Source organism: Capra hircus, chromosome 4 (genome assembly GCF_001704415.2).
Source record: "Capra hircus breed San Clemente chromosome 4, ASM170441v1, whole genome shotgun sequence".
NCBI classification, from domain to species: domain Eukaryota; kingdom Metazoa; phylum Chordata; class Mammalia; order Artiodactyla; family Bovidae; genus Capra; species Capra hircus.
In genome coordinates this window covers 18,449,405-18,466,966 of record NC_030811.1, presented here as the reverse complement: position 1 = coordinate 18,466,966, position 17,562 = coordinate 18,449,405, and positions in this window count along the sequence as shown.

The window sequence follows — 17,562 nt, the reverse complement described above, 5'->3', positions numbered from 1 at the left end:
AGGTGACTAGACCACATATCCTTGTAAACATGCTAATGATTACCTCCTAACAAAAGAGCTAAAGGGGTTTGCTATCAAAAGAGTCCTTATCTATGGAATGCTTCTAACAGGAAGAAGCTGGTTGGTTCAGATTGCTTCTGATAAACAAGCCAGGAATCCATGGGACAAGGGAAAATGTTATGTAATGGATAAAACCATCTGATTATAAATTGCAGATGTTCATGACCTAGTTGACAAAATATTGATTTATCCCATTTTTCTTTCTTTCTTTCTTTTTTTTTTTTTTTTTTGGTCTCACTCTGCCACACATGGAACCTTAGTTCCCTGACTAGGCACTGAACCCATGCCCCTCCACAGAAAGGATTGAATCTTAACCACTGAACCACCAGGGAAGTTCCTCCCTCCCCACCCCTCACCTGCCCCATACCATTTCTAATGAACTCAACTTGATCACATGGTTAAGATAGTGCATGTGTGTGCTCAGTCGTGTCTGACTCTGCGACCTCATAGACTGTAGCCCATGGGGCTCCTCTGTCCATGGGATTTCCCAGGCAAGAATATTGGAGTGGGTTCCCATCGCTTCCTCCAGGGGCTCTTCCATGGTTAAGACAATTATCTGCCAAATTTCTCTGCTTGTTATTGTTTTCCCTTTTTTAGCTGTAAACAAAGAACAAAAGAGCATTTTTGCTCACTAATTCTACATAGATCCACCCACTGCAGTCTCTAACGAATAGTGTACATTGGGCTTCTGACAGAAAATTAAGGTGAAACAAGATGAAGATTTTGGTTCCAGAAGATGGTAAGTACAGGATGTTATGTGCTTTGGACAAGCAGTTCCCCTAGATAGTTAGACATATAATCTCAGAAGGAATTTTATTGAGCCTAGATTCTTGCATATTTTCATTCATAGAAAAGCACTAAAATGATTAAGTTGAGATATTTGTTCTTTGTGACTAATAGAAATCTTTTACCAAAATGTATCCTTGACTGCTGGAGAAGGAAATGGCAACCCACTCCAGTACTCTTGCCTGGAAAATTCCATGGACAGAGGAACCTGGTAGGCTACAGTCCATGGGGTTACAAAGAGTCAGACAAGACTGAACAACTTCACTATATATATCCTTGACTGCTTGTATTCCCCAGCCAAAAATCACAGTTAAATTGGCTTCTTTCTCTACCTCTTCAAAGCAGCTTTCCCAGAGGTACTGAACAGCTATCTCCCAGGCTATATTTCTCAGTAAAACCCTGAAAAAACTTAAACTTACAGCTTTTATGTTGTGTGTTTTTCTTTCAGTTGACATAATGTATACCTTTTAGAGAGAGATTTTGGACTTCCCAGGTGGCGCTAGTGGTAAAGAACCTGTCTGCCAATGCAGGAGATATAAGAGATGTGGGTTTGATCCCTGGGTCGGGAAGATCCCCTGGAGGAGAACATGGCAACCCACTCCAGTACCCTTGACTGAGAAATCCCATGGACAGAGGAGCCTGGTGGACTAGGACTACAGTTCATGGGGTTGCAAAGAGTCAGACACGACTGAAGTGACTTAGCACTCCCAGAGAGATATTTTGACACTATGTAAGAATCCTGTTTGTCATCACATTTCACCCATTCATTTTAGTCTCCTTTGATGACTCTCCTCTAAGGTAATTATTCTATGCTCATTGTCAAATGGCAATTTTCTAATTGAATTAGTTGTTCTGCACTTATTAGCTGGCATTCTGGTGTAAAGAACACCTTTCCCTATCCCACCGCCCCCCCCCCATTTCTTTTTAAATTTTTTTATTGAAGTTATAGTTGCTTTACAATGTTGTGATAATGCCCTGTACATGATACATATACATATGTATATACTTTTTTAGATTCTTTTTTGGATTATTTCCCCATATAGAACATTACAGAGCATTGAGAAGAGTTCCCTGTGCTATTCATTAGATCCTTATTAGTTAACCATTTTATATATAATAGTATGCATATGTCAATCCCTATCTCCCAATTTACAACCCCCATCTTTCCCTTCTGGTAACCATAAGTTTGATTTTTATATCTATGAGTCTATTTCTATTTTGTAAATAAGTTCACTTTTATCATTTTTTTAGATTTCACATATAAGGGATATCATATATTTTTCTCTAACTTATTTCACTCAGTATGATAATCTCCAGGTCCATCCATGTCACAGCAAATGGAATTATTTCTTTTTTTATGGATGAATAACTTTCCATTGTATATATATACCACATCTTCTTTATACATTCCTCCATCTATGGATATTGAGTTTGCTTCCATGTCCTACAATGAACACTGGGGTGCGTGTATCTTTTTGAATTATGGTTTTCTCCAAGTATATACCCAGTATATATTGGAGTATACACTGGGAATAGGAGTAGGATCACTGGATCATATGGTGGTTCTAGGTTTAGTTTTTTAAGGAACCTCTATACTGTTCTCCATAGTGGCTGCACCAATTTACATTCCTACCAATCATATAAGAGGGTTCCCTTTTCTCCACACTCTCTCCAGCACTTATTGTTTGTAGACTTTTTGATAATGACCATTCTGACTGGTATGGGGTAATACCTCATGGTAGTTTTGATTTGCATCTCTCTAATTAAATCACTGCAGATGGCGATTGCAGCCATGAAATTAAAAGACACTTACTCCTTGGAAGGAAAGTTATGACCAACCTAGATAGCATATTAAAAAGCAGAGACATTACTTTGCCAACAAATATCCGTCTAGTCAAGGCTATGTTTTTCCAATAGTCATGTATGGATGTGAGAGTTCGACTGTGAAGAAAGCTGAGCACCTAAGTATTGATGCTTTTGAACTGTGGTGTTGGAGAAGACTCTTGAGAGTCCCTTGGACTGCAAGGAGATCCAACCAGTCCATTCTAAAGGAGATCAGCCCTGGGATTTCTTTGGAAGGAATGATGCTAAAGCTGAAACTCCAGTACTTTGGCCACCTCATGCGAAGAGTTAACTCATTGGAAAAGACTCTGATGCTGGGAGGGATTGGGGGCAGGAGGAGAGGGGACGACCGAGGATGAGATGGCTGGATGACATCACCAACTCAATGGACATGAGTTTGAGTGAACTCCGGGAGTTGGTGATGGACAAGGAAGCCTGACGTGAAGCAATTCATGGGGTCGCAAAGAGTCGGACACGACTGAGCAACTGAACTGAACTGAACTGAATTAGTGGTGTTGAGCATCTTTGCATATGTTTGTTGACCATCTATATGTCTTCTTTGGAGAAATGCCTATTTAGATCTTCTGCCCATTTTTTGATTTGGCTCTCTGTGGTTTTCGTTTTTTAAAAATATTGAGCTGCATGAGCTGTTTGTATATTTTAGAGGTTAATCCCTTGTCAGTTGCTTCATTTGCAAATATTTTCTCCCATTCTGATGGTTGTCTTTTCATCTTGTTTGTGGTTTCCTTTGCTGTGCCAAAGCTTTTAAGTTTAATTAGATCCCATTTGTTTATTTTTGTTTTGAATGGGTCAAACAAGATATTGCTGTGATTTATGTCAAAGAGTGTTCTGCCTATGTTTTTTACAAAAGTTTTATGGTGTCTGGTCTCACATTTAGGTTTTAATCTATTTTGAGTTAATTTTTGTGTATGTGTTAGGGAGAATGCCAATTAAAAAAGAGATAATTGCATATATTTTTTTGGAAAAAGACATGATTTGAAAAGAAAACCAAAGTGACAGTATTTAACACTGAAATTTAAAAAAAAAAAAACCTGAAAAACCTACATTTCAAATTTGTGAAATATGCCATGATTATCACGGACTCGATGAACATGAGTCTGAGTGAACTCCGGGAGTTGGTGATGGACAGGGAGGGCTGCTGTGCTGCGATTCATGGGGTCGCAAAGAGTCGGACACGACTGAGCGACTGAACTGAACTGAACTGAATGCTCTGAGGAATATCTGTAGTCTTGAATGCCCTAATTTGAAGACATAAATTAAGATTTCCTCTCAAGATAATAACAATAAGGAAGCAAACTGAAATAAAACGTGGAAAATGACAGAATAAAAACATTCAAGAAAACTAACGAAATAGATAACAACAAAGGCGAGCTAGTCAATATAACTCAGAAGGATGTGTAGTATAAATATGGTGTGTGTGGCCACAAAACAATATATCATGATCAAGCAAACTTTCTCTTGTCAGTTCAAGGATGATTAACACCAAACTATCAATATATATATATTTAAAAACCATCAGTATAATTTACCATGTTAGATTTAACAAAGAGAAAGTCTTTGTTAAATCTTTTCAATAGATTTAGATGAAAACTCATCATAAAATTCAATATTCATTTATGATAAAAGCTCTTAGCAAAGTAAGAATAGAAGACAACATCTTTAAACTCCGCAATGGTTTTCTAAAACATTAATCAACAGAAACCTGAATTAAATAGAATTAGAAGACCAGATGCCCTATGATGGTAACAGAGGCCAACGGGAAAAAGAAGGACTCCTTTCCTGGAAGGCATTCAGCCAATCAAAATCCATGGGTTCTTTGGTTACTATAGCCCTCCCATCTTCCTTTTCCTCCTTATAAAAAGCATGTTCTTGTCTTTGTCCTTCAAGAACTTGCATGTGACTCACCATAATTACAGACCCTGAATTGCAATTCTCTGCTATCCAGGATAAACAAATATTTACTGGAGAAATATTTGTTTGTCTATTTGTTTCAGGTCAACAGTTTGGTAAACTCATGTAAAAGAATAAAAGTCTAAAATAATACTGAAAAGTAAAAGAGGGGATACTTAAATTTACTATAAAGCCATATAAATGAAGACAATATTATATAGGGACTGAATCACTCAGATGTGTTCAACTCTTTGTAATCCCATGGGCTGAAGCCCACCAAGCTCCTCTGTCCATGGAATTCTCCAGGCAAGAATACTGGAGTGGGTTGCCATTTTCTTCTCCCGGGGATCTTCCCAGCTTAGGAATCAAACCCAGGTCTCCTACATTGCAGACAGATTCTTTACCACTGGGCCACCAGGGAAGCCCAACAAATATATAAAAGGCCCCAGAAACACAATCAATCATATGAGGCTCTAATGTGTTAGATGTTAAAACAAATTGCTAGGAAAATAATAGATAACTCAGTAAATGACCCTGAATCAACTGGATTACCATATGGGAAAAGTAAAGTTAGATTTCATTTCATGAGAAAAGTCCAAAAGAATACCAAACTTAATTGTAAAAATAATTATTTAAAAATTTCAAGGAGGGATAAATTAGAAGTTTGAGATTAATATATACATATACATTACTATATATAAAATAGATAACCAATAGGACCTACTGTGTAAAATAGGGAACTCTGGTCAATATTTTATAATAACTTGTAAGGGAAAATAATCTGAAAATATATATGTATGTATATATATATATATATGTATGTGTATATATATGTATGTATGTGTGTATATATATATATATAATGTGTGTGTGTATATATATATATCTGAATCACTTCTCTGTATACCTAAAACCAATACAACACTATAAATCAACTACATTTTCATAAAAATAATATAAATTAAAATTCAGTAGAAAATGTAGAATATTTTTATAACTTTGGATCAATGATGGATTTCTTAAAAACAAAATAAAAAAATTTTTAAACAGAAATCATAAAGAAAAAAATGTAAAATTTAGTACTTCAATATTAAAACTTTCAAACAAAATCATTGTCATAAGCTTTTATTCAAAGACAAACCACAAAAAAATTATGTCAACAAAGAAATTAGCTGATCTGAAAAAATGGAAAATTTTATTTGTGCCAAATAGAGAATTATAATCTCAGAAAGTTCTGAGAACTGTTCTGCCCATTAGAAGTCAAGGCACACTTATTGTATAAGTTTTTGAGACAAAGGGCTATGTAATAAATGATGTATTATTTACAATTTATGCAATCCAGATCTGGCCGTTTACAAGATTAAGGAGGAATGTTATCTTTTAAGGAGTTGTCTTGTTAATGCCAGAAGAATGTTGCTGTTTATGTTTGAGCAGGTATTTCTGCTGATGGGAGAGGTCTGGTCAATATATAATGCAGATACACAATGCACAGCAGAGAGGAAAGAGAAGGCAAAAGGGCAGAGAAAAATTTTTATGTTTAAATCTTTGTCTTGCCATAAAACATGAATTTTCTTTCACAGTTAGTATTCAGAATATAAAGAGAACAAATCAATGAAAAGAGGCAAAGAGAACATTGAAATAACATTTTTTTAAAAATAACATTTGTTTTATTTTGGCTGTGCTGGGTCTTAGCTGTGGCCTGCAGGATCTTTGATCTTTGTTCTGGCATGTAGAATTTTCATCTGTGGCATGTGGAATCTATTTCCCTGACCAAGGATGGAACCTAGGCCTTCTGCATTGGGAGTGCAGAGTCCAAGCCACTGGACCACCAGGAAAGTCCTGGTTTGTGTTTCTTCTAAAGATAAAGAATTGAGTTTGCAATTCACAAATGAAGAATAACCAAAGAACATGTAGTAAAGTTTTCAATCTTTTCAATATCCAGGAAAGTACACAATAAAATGTAATTAGATATTTTATAATTATCAGACTGACAAAAATTTAAAAGTCATATAGTATCAAGTATTCACAAGGATGTGAGGAAACAGAAACGTATAAGTTGCTAGAACTTGTCTGAAAAATTGTTGGAGTAATAGCTATTAACTTGAAATTAGCATACCTTACAACACAGAAATTTTTTCACTCTTTATTATCTCTAACATATGTATACAAGGAGACTTAAATATGCTAAATTGCAACAAGAAAATTTCTTTTTAAAACAGCTCATCAGTCACTTGGGAGATGGATAAACAAACGTTGGCATGTTCACAAGGTAGAATGAGCTTCCCTGGTGGCTCAGTGGTAAAGAATTTACCTGCCAAACAGGAAACTCGGATTTTGATTCTTGGGTTGGGAAGATCTCCTGGAGAAGGAAACAGCAACCCACTCCAGTATTCTTGCCTGGGAAATCTCATGGACAGAGGAGCCTGGTCGGGCTACAGACTGTGAGGTTGCAAAAGAGTCCAACATGACTTAGCATCTAAACAACAACAGAATAGAATATGGATTACCATTTCTATGGAAAGAATCAATCTGTATGGATCAAAAGATCTCAAAAGACAATGCTGACAATAGATACAGAAAGTAAAAAAATAATAATAATAAATGACTCTACTCATAAGGTTTGTAATATGGAAATGCAGGGAGATATAAAGCAGAATTCAGCTGCCTCAGTAATGTCCCAATTATTTATTAAAATTTTCAGAGACAAATGATGAAATATTGGAATTAGTTAATTCTGAGTTATGAATACAAAGATATTGGTTCTGTTATTCTCTATACTATTCTATTTTTTAAAAAATTAATAAAAGGGTGAAAATTAAAGTCATAAATGTTTAACTGAAGTTAGATGTAATAAATGTGTACCATTATCAAACTCTAAAGCCCTCAACAGTTGCACAGAAATTCCCCTTATGTTAAAATATCTAAAGTAGGCCCAGGATGGAGTCACTCACGATAAAGTAAAATTTAACTTTCTATGCTCTGCTCCCAGAGAAGGAAGGTCCAGACTGATGAATCAGTGCTTGCCTCCTCAGCACAGTTTATCCAACCTACTCTGAAACTTCCCTTGGCTACAAATAAGGAAGTAACCCTGCTCTAACCAATCAGCACATGCCCAGGATACAGTGCTTGTTCCTGCTCACATTAGGCTATTAAATTCTCTTGTGTTTTACAGCTTTTTGCAGCCCCTTCCTATCTGCCAGAATGGATGCTGCCCGACTATGAATCACTGAGTAAAAGCCAGCAGATCAGTAAATTGTCTATAGAAATTTTTCTTTTCACACCTTATAACTTGATTTTTTTAAAAATGAGACATCTATATGATAAATTATATCGGTACTCAAAAACACTTCGATGGAATTATTAGTAATGAAATTTACCAATGATTTGTGAAACATTATTCAGTGAAATAATGCAAAAATTAAAAACGTATATTTAGCAAGTTCTAATTTAGTGAAAATGCAAGTGTACAGATAAGAGATTGGAAGTAAATACAATTCAACCAAGAGTTATTTGTCTCATCTCTGGGAGATGTGATTCTTAAACAGATTTTTTCTATTGTAATTTCTTTTCCAGTTTTCCTAAAGAATATTTTAGAATCAGAAAATATTGTCTTTACGTAAAAAATGGCTTTTCATAACAAAAAACTTTCAAGATATTTTTATTAACAAGTTTTCTTTTTTCTATTTCTCTCATGACTAGCACTGAAATAGCGTTTTTCCTGTTACATGTAAGTGATTTAAGAACTTAAACCAACTGCTACATAATGCATAATATTTTGGATCAGCCCTCACTTGTGATGTGGAAACATTTAAAGTTTTCAAACTAGGAATTCATTTCAGAGGCAATGACAGAACATCAGCCGTGGCAAATATCAGTCTAATCTTGGGACGTTGAACCTGTGTACTGGTTTATAGAGTGATGGGCAGAACCAGAGCCCAGCAATAATCCTACCATTCACTTGCTATGAGTAATGACCATCTGCTGGGGACTGAGGAGGACCCAGCTCAGCCAATTTGACTGCCATGGTTTACATGATAAAGGAAGGTCACAGAAAATCAATACAATTGAGAGCAACTCCCCAGGTGGCAGAAAAGATCTGCAAGCAACTGGCAGAAATGGCTTGCATTTGAGGACTGCAACTCTGAAAAGAATTTTCTTTCTTTGGAGATTGCACTTCTCCAAAAGAATGCGACTTACAAAATAAAAGTGAAATTCAAAAACTACATTTCTTTAGAAGGGCTTAGATCTTTTGTTTGTCTCCTCTATTACTGCATGGAAAGAAACATATACTGTAGAATATTTTTTTCTTTTTGAATCTCAGGTGCAAAAGAATTTATCATATTCTTCAATTCATGGTTCACTATCACCATAAATCCATGAGTGGCTTTCTTCTATTTAATTATAGAAATATTTCATCCTGTAGGCCCAAACTCAATTTTCATCATCCCTCTTCCTTCCTGTTTTAATATGCTAGATAAATGTAACTAAATATGCATTTTGTGAATGAACAGTGAACCAAGTCCTCCACTTTCTCACGTGTTATTTTCCTCTAACATTATTTTGAGAATGTTTATAAATTAAAGATCTCCTACACTTGGATAAAGTAAATTATCCATTGAAAATTTGTCCAAATAACAATAGCCTTGCTGAGACACCTGGAAGTAAGTAGGTGTGGGAAAACTCTGCTTACTCTAAGAAATAGCTGGCTTTTTGTCAAGCCTGTCAACAGAATGGCCAATCAGACAAGAACAAATACAAGAAAATCATTCATTCATTTAACAAATATTTATTGAGTGCTTTCTTTGTCAGGCTGAGACGGGGCCTAGCAACCAATCACTAATCATGGTTGCAGTGCCTGCTCTGCCACTTATTAGTGCCATGAATTTGTGCCATCATCTAAATTCTCTATACCTTAAGTTTCCTCATTTGTAAAGTGAGAAAAATAAACCCCACCCCTATCTCTTTTGCAAGATTGTCTTGAGGATAAAATAAATGGGTATTGAAGGGTAACAGAGTATGCAATCCCAAAATATGCCTTTGGGCATATGGATTATTTTCAGCTGATTATTTTTGAGGGAAAGCAGAAACAGGAGAAACTATAAAAACTGTTTTGTTTTGTTTTGTTTTGTTTTTAATTTTGGCCATGCCATGAGGCTTGCAGGATCTAAGTTCTCCCCTACCAGGGGCTGAATCCAGGCCACAGCAGAGAATGCTCTAAATCCTAAACACTAGACCACCAGGAAACTTCCTAAAAGCATTTTCTTTATATGGAAATTTATGCTTATAAAGGAAGTCTCTATTTGTGTCTCCTTCTCTGTACTAGAGAAGGAAATGGCAACCCATTCAAGCACTCTTGCCTGGAAAATCCCATGGACAGAGGAGCCTGGTAGGCTACAGTCCATGAGGTCGCAAAGATTCGGACATGACTGAGCAACTTCACTTTCTTTCTTTCTTTTCTTTCTCTGTACTGGGGGGAAAGATTGGCTCTAAATAGCAGGAGAACCTTGTCAATGGAGAAGGCACCCAGTTAAATCTGCATAACAAATCTTACCTTTCTTTCCTGCTAACCTCCTACATCTAGACTGCCACCCTCCCCTACATCTTTCTTTTGTCTTTAGCTGAAAATATTGTTCAAGTTTGTGTCTTGGACCATTTCAGGGAGTCTTACTCAGTTTTCCTAGATATCTCACATGTATACATGAAGTGTACATGTTTGTTAAACTTTTGTTTTTCTCTCATTAATCTGTCCTTTATAATCTGGGGTGGTGTTTGAGCCAAGAGTTTGTGTAGCTTCCCCTGCTGCTGCTGCTGTTAAGTCACTTCAGTCGTGTTTGACTCTGTGCAACCCCATAGACGGCAGCCCACCAGGCTCCACCGTCCCCGGTAGTCTCCAGGCAAGAACACTGGAGTGGGTTGCCATTTCCTTCTCCAATGCATGAAAGTGAAAAGTGAAAGTGAAGTCTCTCAGTCGTGTCAGACTCTTAGTGACCCCATGGACTGCAGCCTCCCAGGCTCCTCCGTCCATGGGATGTTCCAGGCAAGAGTACTGGAGCAGGGTGCCATTGCCTTCCCCAGTAGCTTCCCCTATACAACTATAAAACTGTCAGGATTCAGAACCAATCTTCACCAAATGTGCCACTTTTGTATGAGGATTATTTTTTAGCTAAGGGTACTGAACTGAACTGAACTGAATCAAGACCCTGAGGATTCAAGAGAAACAGCTACCCCTCCCTTAACTACCCAAAAGAATTTAAATTGGGGATTTCCCCCCCCTCCAGGGAAGAATTATTACCAGAGATAACTATTATCTAAGTGGCCCCATCAGTATGGCAGGGCACATAGCTAATCACCAAATATCTGGTGATCTTCTTTATCATCCTGTGAGTGATCTTGGAATGTCCTTGTAAGCCTCAGGCTCCTGTCCTATTGCTTAGTTTTCAGAATCACATATATGCCTCATTTTATCTTTCTGCCTTTAAACCTGTCAAGTATATTGTTCTCTGACCTGCTCATGTATGTGGAGCTTCAGTCTGTATGAAATTAGATTTGATTTTTTTCCTGGCATTTTAATTCTTAGACCAGCCAAAAGAACCTAGAAGAGTAACATTTTCTTTCTCCTCAACAATACTATTATTTTGTTGATGTTGCCAAAAGAGATAAAGAAAGCAGAGGCCAGGGTAAGCCAACTAAGAAGGAGCCGTGAAGGAACCTTAGCCATTGCTGGGCCATGCTTATGAAAAGTGATATAAAACATTTAAAAGGAACTGAGGAACTTGCAATGAAAGTCGCCCGGTCCTGCCCAACTCTTTGCGACCCCACGGGAATTCTCGAGGACAGAATACTGGAGTGGGTAACCTATTCCTCTCCAGCAGATCTTCCCAATCCAGGAATCAAACTGAAGTGTCCCGCATTGCAGGTAGATTCTTTACCAACTGAGCTATCAGGGAACTTGAAGGAATAGTCACAATCTTGCCTATGACCACTGAGAGAAAAATAATGACTGAATGTGAAATAAAACTAAAAGGCAGTGAACAACAGGCAATCCAAAATATTTTCTTACCCCAGTGTTGAGGTCCTGAACTGGAACCTGGTGGTCTGGAGTTGACCAATAAGAAAGAAAAGGAGAGAGAAAGAGGCTGATAGTCCTTGGTTTACACAGAAAGCCAATAAAGCCCCTGTACAGGGCTTGCTCTGCTCATGAAGGCCTCAGGCGCCCTCTCGATGGGGTGAAGGTGCATAGCACCTTTTTGAGAGGGTCTTAGAAGCCTGGGCAGGAAAGTGAACTCAGAGAGCCCCTGCACTCCAGGGGATCAGCCTGAAAAAGCAAGAGAGGGAGAGAGAGAGAAAGAAAGAAAGACATGGGGACCAGAGCTCTGATAGAGCAAAGGTGTTTTATTCAACATTGTATAGGTATTTACACTGTCTTACAAAATAGCTATTTTCAGCAGAGATAAAATCAAAACTTACAAGGAAACATGAGGTCATCTATATGAAAGAGAGAGAGTTGTAAATAATCACTTTTACCATATGGTTCATAAAAAGGAAGAGGTTACTTATCACCATATAGAAAAACTAATGAAGGAAATGCCTGGATTCCTCAGCCCCCAGGAGAGGCTTGCCTCTCCTCTTAATTTCTGAATATTCAGGAATTAGTAAGGAACAGAGAGTTCCTGACAGATCCAAAACAGCACACAGAAAGCCACCTGTTAAATGCTTCCTGACACCCCAGCTTCAAGATATTCCCGTTCCAGATCTGGGGAGAAAGAACAGGATATCCAAGGAATAATGTCATCTGCTTCACCAGATGCAAGGTCAAGAGCTCTTGTTACTCTGGTAAGTATATGCAAACATCTCAGGAGCAGGGGAAACTGTGGGGTATGGAAGATAGAATAAGGTGCCTGTAGAAAGTGCATGAGCCAAATCCAAAGGAAGGAGAAAACACAACTAGGATTTTTAAGCATTTACTCCATGTTATAAAAGATGCTCCAAGCAAAAACAAAAATAGAAGACATCATTGCACTGATTTATTTCTAAGTGGGTAGTAGACCAAACATTTCCCCTCATATTAAGAAAAAAAAAAAGCAAAAAACAAGTAAAAATGAAAAGAAAAAGACTCATTGTAACCTTGAAAACATTATGTCAACTGAAATAAACCAGATATCCAAGGATAAATACTGTCTGATTCCACAAGTGAAATAGGTACAATAGGCAAATTCATAGAGATGGAAAGTAGATCAGAAGTTGCATTTGGGTGTGCTCAGTCATGTTCAATTCTTTGTGACCATATAGACTGTAGCCCACCAGGCTCCTCTGCCCATAGATTCTCCAGGCAAGGATACTGGCATGGGCTGCCGCTTCCTCCTCCAGGGATCTTCCTGACCTAGGGATCTAACCCATGTCTCTTGTGTCTCCTGCATTGACAAGTGGATTCTTTACCACTGAGCCACCTGGGAAGCTCAGATTTTACCAGGGGCTAAAAAGAGGGGTTTGGGGGGGTGCTACTGCTTAATGGGTACAGAGTTTCTATTTGGGGTGATGAAAAAGTTCTGGAAATTGATAGTGATGGTGATTGTACAACATGGTAAATGTAATTAATCCCACTGAATTGTACACTTAAAATGGCTAAATGGTTAATTTTATCTTGTATATATATATTTTACCACAATTTTTTTAATGGAAGGGGAAATCATCATGTTGCAGGAAAGAACCAATTCTGACTCCATGTTGGAACTCTTTCTTTGACTTGCTTTTTGTTGCTATTATTACTATAATCATACATACTAGCCTGCCTCAAAGGACTCTGCCCCTCTGCCTGACTGTTAAACTAAAGTGCCTCTGTTTAGTACATAGAGAGATAATTTGACCCTGCCCACCTGTTGTTCTTGTTCAGACACAGTTGTGTCTGACTCTTTGCAACCCCACAGACTGCAGCATTCCAGGCTTTCCTACCTTCAATATCTTTTGATTCCAGCTTGTGCTTCATCCAACCAGGCATTTCACATGATGTACTCTGTGTATAAGTTAAATAAGCAGGATGATAATATACAGCCTTGAAGGACTCCTTTCCCAATTTTGAACCAGTCCACAGTTCCATGTCCGGTTCTAAGTTTTGCTTCTTGACTTGCATACAGATTTCTCAGGAGGCAGGAAAGGTGGTCTGATATTCCCGTCTCTTGAAGAATTTTCCACAGTTTGTTGTGATCCACAAAGTCAAAGGCTTTAGCATAATCAATGAAGCAGAAGTAGATGCTTTTCTGGAATTCCCTTGCTTTTTCTATGATCCAACAGATGTTGGCAATTTGATCTCTGGTTCCTCTGCCTTTTCTAAATCCAGCTTGTACATCTGGAAATTCTTGGTTTATGTTCTGTTGAAGTCTACTTAAAAAGGATTTTGAGCATTACCTTGCTACCATGTGAAATGAGCACATTTGCATGGTAGTTTGAACATTCTTTGGTATTGCCATTCTTTGGCATTGGAATGAAAACTGACCTTTTCCAGTACTGTGGCCACTGCTGAAAAGAGATCTCTAGTCTTTCCTATTCTATTGTTTTCCTATGTTTCTTTGCATTGTTCACTTGAAAAGGCTTTCTTATTTCTCCTTACTATTCTCTGGAACTCTGCATTCAGATGAGTATATCTTTCCCTTTTCCTTTGTCCGTTGCTTCTCTTCTTTTCTCAGCCCACATGTGAAAGGCTACAAACATTAAAAATTAAAAAAAAAAAAAAAAAGAGTGAGAGAAAGAGATTAACAAACCCGCTAAAGGCTTAGCACTTCCCAGAAATGCTTTGCAAGACAGATGGCCCTTTACTTCCTCACAGCCTCTTCCTCTCTTTTCTGCCTTTTGACTTTAGTTCTTAATTGCTTATCTCTCTCTGGCTCTGTAAAAGAATCTGGTATTCACACACCGACAAGATGATTACTTTGAGACATTAGTCTGCTATCTTCTTGGTCAGCCAGTTTTCTGAATAAGTTGTTTTCCTTGCCTCAACACAGCATCTCCTGGATTCATTGGCCTGTTTTGTGCTGAGGAAACAAACCTGTGTCAGCAAAGTGCTTTTTAATACGTTGTCTAGGTTTGTCATATCTTTCTTTCAAGGAGCAAGCATCTTTTAATTTCATGGCTAAGTCACCATCCACAGTGATTCTGGAGCCCAAGAAAATAAAGTCTGTCACTGTTTCAATTCCGCCCTCCTCCCTCAACCTCCCCCCCCCTCCATTATACAGTGGAAGTGAGAAATAGTTTTAAGGGACTAGATCTGATAGACAGAGTGCCTGATGAACTATGGACGGAGGTTCGTGACATTGTACAGGAGACAGGGATCAAGACAATCTCCAAGAAAAGAAATGCAAAAAAGCAAAATGGCTATCTGAAGAGGCCTTACAAATAGCTGTGAAAAGAAGAGAAGCGAAAAGCAACGGAGAAAAGGAAAGATATACACATTTGAATGCAGAGTTCCGAAGAATAGCAAGAAGAGATAAGAAAGCCTTCCTCAGCAATCAATACAAAGAAATAGAGGAAAGCAACAGAATGGGAAAGACTAGAGATCTCTTCAAGAGAATACCAAGGGAGATACCAAGGGAACTTTTTATGCAAAAATGGGCACAATAAAGGACAGAAATGTTATGGAAATGACTGAAGCAGAAGATACTAAGAAGAGGTCGCAAGAATACAAAGAAGAACTATATAAAAAAGATCTTTATGACCTAGATAATCATGATGGTGTGATCACTCACCTAGAGCCAGACATCCTGGAATACAAAGTCAAGTGGTTCTTAGGAAGCATCACTATGAACAAAGCTAGTGGAGGTGATGGAATTCCAGCTGAACTATTTCATATCCTAAAAGATGATGCTGTGAAAGCATCGCACTCAATATGCCAGCAAATTTGGAAGACTCAGCAGTGGTCACAGGACTGGAAAAGGGCAGTTTTCATTCCAATCCCAAAGAAAGGCAATGCCAAAGAATGCTCAAACTACCACACAATTGCTCTCATCTCACACACTAGTCAAGTAATGCTCAAAATTCTCCAATCAAGGCTTCAACAATACATGAATGGTGAACTTCCAGATGTTCATGCTGGTTTTAGAAAAGGCAGAGGAACCAGAGATCAAATTGCCAACATCTGCTGGATCATCGAAAAAGCAAGGGAGTTCCCAAAAAAACATATATTTCTGCTTTATTGACTTTGCCAAAGCCTTTGACTGTGTGGATCACAATAAATTGTGCAGAATTCTGAAAGAGATGGGAATACCAGATCACCTGACCTGCCTCTTGAGAAATCTGTATGCAAGTCAGGAAGCAACAGTTAGAACTGGACATGGAACAACAAACTGGTTCCAAATATGAAAGGGAGTCCATCAAGGCTGTATATTGTCACCCTGCTTATTTAACTTCTATACAGAGTACATCATGAGAAACGCTGGGCTGGAGGAAGCACAAGCTGGAACCAAGATTGCTGGGAGAAATATCAATAACCTCAAATATACAGATGACATCACCCTTATGGCAGAAAATGAAGAAGAACTAAAGAGCCTGTTGATGACAGTGAAAGTGGAGAGTGAAAACGTTGGCTTAAAGCTCAACATTCAGAAAACAAAGATCATGGCATCTGGTCCCATCACTTCATGGCAAATAGATGGGGAAACAGTGGAAACAGTGGCTGACTTTATTTTGGGGGCTCCAAAATCACTGCAGATGATGATTGCACCCATGAAATTAAAAGATGCTTACTCCTTGGGAGAAAAGTTATGACCAACCTAGACAGCATATTAAAAGCAGAGACATTATTTTGTCAACAAAGTTCCATCTAGTCAAGGCTATGGTTTTTCCTGTGGTCATGTATGGATGTGAGAGTTGGACTCTAAAGAAAGCTGAGTGTGGAAGAATTGATTCTTTTGAGCTGTGGTGTTGGAGAAGACTCTTGAGAATCCCTTGGACAGCAAGGAGATCCAACCAGTCCATCCTAAAGGAAATAAGTCCTGAATATTCATTGGAAGGACTAATGTTGAATTGAAACTCCAAGACTTTGGCCACCTGATGTGAAGAACTGACTCATTTGAAAAGACCCTGATGTTGGGATAGATTGAAGGAGGGAGGAGAAGGGGACGACAGAGGATGAGATGGTTCAATGGCATCACTGACTCAATGGACAGGAGTTTGGGTAAACTCCAGGAGTTGGTGATGGACAGGGTGGCCTGGTGTGCTGCAGTCCATAGAGTCACAAAGAGTTGGACACGATTGAGTGATTGAACTGAAACTGATTTACTATGAAGTGATGGGACCAGATGCCATGATCTTAGTTTTTTGAATGTTGAGTTTTAACCCAGCTTTTAGTTCTCCTCTTTCACATTCATCAAGAGGACTCTTTAGTTCCTCTTCACTTAGGGTTAGACTGGTTGTAAATATCTAACCTGGAGCCCGCCTAACTCCTGTATCAGGAAATGCAAACAGGAGGTTAGTTTTAAGTGTCCAGTCTGGAGCTCATCTATCTCCTTCCTCACATCCAAGGCCAGAATGGAGTCTTCCTTGGGGAAGAAATGTCTTACCCTCAACGTCTATACCTGAGAACTAGTCACCAACAGAAACTGCTCCACCTAGACACAGAGGCTTTGCCCCACTTCCCTCTGCATTCTTGGGGACTCTATGGTTCCCATAAGCCCAAGGGATTCCTGGCCCATGCCAACTAAAAATTGTCACTCTCCATCTGTTTCTATAAGAATGTAGTCACTAGCCACTGCAGTGGCTGATCTCCAACACAGCTTGAAAGGAGTTCAGGGCAGAAACCAGGTATGAGTCACTCTGTCCTCCAGGAAGCACTGGCAAAACAGGCCTTTAGATACTGTAGTTATTATTTTCAGGAGAAGGTTTTATAAACCTTCTGGGTTTTATAAACCCAATTTCTCTTCTCCTATCTAGAAAAACACTAAAATCATTAATGAAAACATTTGCTCCATGTGACTA